The sequence below is a fragment of the Dasypus novemcinctus genome, chromosome 1 (genome assembly GCF_030445035.2).
Source record: "Dasypus novemcinctus isolate mDasNov1 chromosome 1, mDasNov1.1.hap2, whole genome shotgun sequence".
Lineage (NCBI taxonomy): Eukaryota > Metazoa > Chordata > Mammalia > Cingulata > Dasypodidae > Dasypus > Dasypus novemcinctus.
The window spans coordinates 99771621-99776412 of record NC_080673.1 but is presented as its reverse complement, the minus strand read 5'-3'; positions in this window follow the sequence as shown (position 1 = coordinate 99776412).

The window sequence follows — 4792 nt, the reverse complement described above, 5'->3', positions numbered from 1 at the left end:
GGGATTTTCCTCTAGAGCCTTTAGAAGGAGGTGGCTCTCATATTTATCACAGAGTTGTGCTGTCATCACCTTAGTGAATTTTAGAATGTTTTCTTTACTCCAAAAGGAAAAATCCCATGCCCACTTTTACTGCCCTATTATTGTCTCTTAGAATTGATATATCTTCTTTGCCCATTGCTGAAAAAATATTATAATATTACTGTTAAATATAACTCATAAGTTGCATCAGTTGTATTTTTCCCATGTCTCACCATATACTTAACACTTTGTAAAGGAAGAACATTCTTATACCATAAACCATAATCTTCATGTACCACCCAAATCACTATTCTATACAGTCCGTATATTCTTCTCCAGCTTCCTTTCAATTGACATATTACATCCACAGACTACCCCATTGAGCCACAACCACATTTCTAAATCAGCAGTGTTAGTTATATTCACTGTATTTATTTTTTATTCCCCCTCTGAAATGTCTCCTTCATCCGTCTGTTCGTTGTTTCCACTCATTGTCTGCTTGTTTTGTCTGCTCACTCTCTGCTCATTGTGTCTGTTGTCTGTTCATCTTCTTTTCAGGAGGCACTGGGAACAAAACCTGGGACATCCTGTGTGGGAGGCAGGTGCCCAACTGCTTGAGCCACATCTGCGTCCCTCACTATAATGCATTACCATCAACTCAATTCATTTCCACACATTTACAATAAACCTTATTAAAAACTCTATATACATTAAGCTTCAGCTCTCATTCTCAATCCTCATTCTATCTCCTAGTAACATATATAAGTTAAGAGTTTACCTCTGTGAGTTTACTTATCCTTTTAGTTCACATTAGTGAGACCATACAATATTTGTCCTTTTGTGTCTTACTTATTTTACTTAACATAATGTCCTCAAGTTTCATCCATGTTGTTACATGCATCTGATTTCATATCTTCTTACGGTTGTAAGAAGTTGTATTCCATTGTATGTATATATCACATTTTGTTTATCCACTCACCTATTGATGGACACTTGGATTGTTTCCACATTTTAGCATTGTGAATAATGCTGTTATAAACATGGCTGTGCAAGTGTCACTTTGTGTCCTTGTTTTCAGTTCTTCTGAATATATTCCTAGTAACAGGATTACTGCATCATATGGCAGTTCTAAATTTAGTTTCTTGAGGAACCATAAAACTGACTTCTATAAAGACTGCACCTTTCCAAATTCCCACTAGCAGTAAAGGAGTGTTCCTATTTCTCCACATCCTCTCCAGCACATAGAGTTTTCTTATGGCCATTCTATAAAGTGTGAAATGATATCACAGTGTAGTTTTGATACTCATTTCCCTAATAGTTAATGATGTCGAACATTTTTTTTTCATGTGCTTTCTGGCCATTTATATTTCCTCTTTGGAGAAATGTCTGTTCAAGTCTTTGCATTTTTTAATTGGGTAGCTTGTCATTTTTTTTGGGGGGTTGTATGATCTTTTTATATAACATAGATTTCAAACCCTTACTGAATATGTGGTTTCCAAATATTTTCTCCCGTTGAGTAGACTGCCTTTTCACTTTCTTGACAAAGTCCTTTGAAGCACAAAAGTGTTTAAGTTTAAGGAGGTCCCATTTATCTATTTTTTCTTTCATTGTTTGTGCTTTGGGTATGAGGTTTAAGAAACCATCACCAACCACAAGATCTTGAATGTGTTTCCCTACATTTTATTCTAAGAGTTTTATGGTTGTGTCTTTTAAATTTAGGTCCTTGATCCATTTTGAGTTAATTTTTGTTTAAGGTGGGAGATAGGGATTTTCTTTCTTTCTTTAGGATATGGATATCCACTTGCCAGCATCATTTGTTGAATGGATTGCTCTGGCCTACCTGTGAGGGCTAGACAGCCTTGTCAGGATCACTTTGCCATAAATTTGAGGATCTGTTCCTGAACACTCAATTCCATTCCATTAGTCTACGTATCTATCTTTATGCCAGTACCATTCTGTTTTTACCACTGTAGCTAAGTAATATACTTTAAAGTCAGGAGGTGAGAGTCCTCCAACTTTGTTCTTCTTTTAAAATATATTTTTGGCTATTAGGGACTTATTACTCTTCCAAATAAATTTGATAATTTGCCTTTCCAATTCTGCAAGAAAGGTTATTGGAAGTTTTATTGGGATTGTGTTCAATCTGTAGGTAAATTTGAGAAGAATTGTCACTTTAATGATGTTTATGAATAGTTTTCCAATCCTTGAACATGGAATGTCCTTCCACTTGTTTAGGTCTTCTTTGGTTTATTTTAGCAATGTTTTGTAGTTTTCTGAATAGAAGTCCTTTATGTCCTTGGTTAAGTTTATTCCTAAATATTTGATTCTTTGTCTTATTGTAAATGAGATTTTTTCCTGACTTCTTCCTCAGCTTGCTAATTAGTAGTATAGAAATGCTACTGATTTTTGTGTATTGATCTTGTATCATGCCGCTTTGCTGTACTTGTCTATTAGTTCTAGTAGCTTTGTAGAGGAAATTTTGGGATTTCCTCAATATAGGATCATGTCATTTGAAAATAGTGAAAGTTTTACTTTTTCCTTTCCTACTTAGATGACTTTTATTTATCTTTATTGCCTAATTGCTCTTGCTATAATTTCTAGAATAATATTAAATAACAGTGGTGATCCATTAAATTCTTTATTTTTACAATGTATGTATATATTTTTTTATTTCTAAAGCTTCAATTCTTTTTAAAATTGTCCCAATACTTTTTATTTTTTTATTTTTATTTTTTTAAAAATTTTATTCATTTTGTAAAAATATTACATTAAAAAAATATGAGGTCCCATTCAACCCCACCACTCCCACCCCACCACTCCCCCCCCCAGCAACACTCACTCCCATCATCATGACACATCCATTGCATTTGGTAAGTACATCTTTGGGCACCTCTGCACCTCATGGTCAGTGGTCTAGATCATGGCCCATACTCTCCCCCATTCCATCCAGTGGGCCCTGTGAGGATTTACAATGTCCAGCGATTGCCCCTGAAGCACCATCCAGGGCAACTCAAAGTCCCAAAAACGCCTCCACATCTCATCCCTTCCTGCCATTCCCCATACCCATCAGCCACCATGGCCACTTTTCCCACTCCAATACCACCTTTTCTCTGTGGACCTTGGATTGGTTGTGTCCATTGTACCTCCATGTCAAGAGGAGGCTCAGATTGTCCCAATACTTTTAAAAGTTACTTGGTGTATTAGTCATCATTCTCAAGGGAACCTGAACAGACTGGAGATATCTAAGAATATTATGAGTTTTTAAAAGAATTGTCTCATACGAATATGGGAATGGGTAAGTTCAAATTCCATAGGGCAGGTAGCAAGCTGGGAATGCCAATGTAGGTTTTTGATGAATTTTCTCACAGTGATATGGGCTGTGTGTGGGGCTGTGTGTTTCTTCGTGAATAACCTGGGCTGTGTGTGTAAGCTTGCTAAACTTAAGATTCCAGCATAAATCATGTGTGCATGCAAATGATAAGAACTGCAGCCCTACCTCTTGTAACCATGCCAACCACTCTAGTCTGCCTAGTTCCTGGAAATCTAAGTTCCAAAAACTGAAACTAAAACCTAACCTTTTTCCTACACGTGCCTCTTCTGTCACTTTTACTGAACCTGTGGTTGGCACTGGGGTTGGTGTATACTCAGGGGACTTGAATCTCTGGACTGCCCATGGGCCAGCTGGGCCCTGAGCCTCAGCAGAGTTGCAACTCCTATTCTCTTGTTCATTGGACTTACCCAGGTCAGCTAATAGGGAGGTGAGGATGGTCAACCACCACACCAGGGAACCAAGAGTGCCTATAACTGCAAGCAGGAGAATTGCATCCATCATCCATGTGGAATCTAAGCCCCATCTTGATACAGAGGTGGAGTGGACATCACCATCTCAGGGTCCTCAGAATGGAGGAATAAAATGTGTACTGGAGAGGAGTTACTGATATTCTACTATAAAACTATTGTGACTAGTAATAGAAGAAATCATAGCATTGAAAAAAGAAATCAGTAGTTGCTGAGGGCAGGGAGAGGGAAGAAGAGATGTGATGTGGGGGCATTTTTGGGACTTGGAGTTGTCCTAAATGATATTACAGGGTCAGATGCTGGACTTTATATATCCTGCCATAACCCACTGAATGTACTGGGGGAGAGTTTGAACTACAGGGTAAACTGTTATCTATATAGTGCAGTAGTGCTTCAAAATGTGTTCACTGAATGTGATGAGTGTGCCACAATGATGGGGGAGTGGGAGGAGTGGGGTGGGGAGGTGGGGGGTATGCGGGAACCTCTTATAATGTTAATGTAACTTTTTTTTGTAATGTATATATATTCTAAAAAATACAATTTACAAAATGATGGGGTGGGGGTGGGGAATGGGGTATTTCAGAACCTCTTATGTTTTTTATGTTTTCTACTGTAATGCTCTTTGGGATCTATTAACTTTAATTTAAAAAGTGTAAAAAAAAAAACAAAAAAAAAGGAAACTTTCATGCCAAACGCTTCCTAACTCCACCCTACCTCCATACTCTCTGTATAAAAGAGACCCAGAAATCCTATTCAGGGCTCAGGTTTTTGGACAGCAGTCCCTGGGCCCAACTGGTTGTTAATAAATTTTCCTTCTCAAGATTATTTCTGAGTCCTGGCCTTCAATACGTGATCATCGAATCTCTCTGTTTCCACAGCATTTCCTGGGGGCTTGTCCAGGATTGCAATGAAGGCCAGAGGTGGCAGCATTTAGCTGCCCCTTTCGTACACTTCCAAGGAAGCCGAAAAGGCTCAG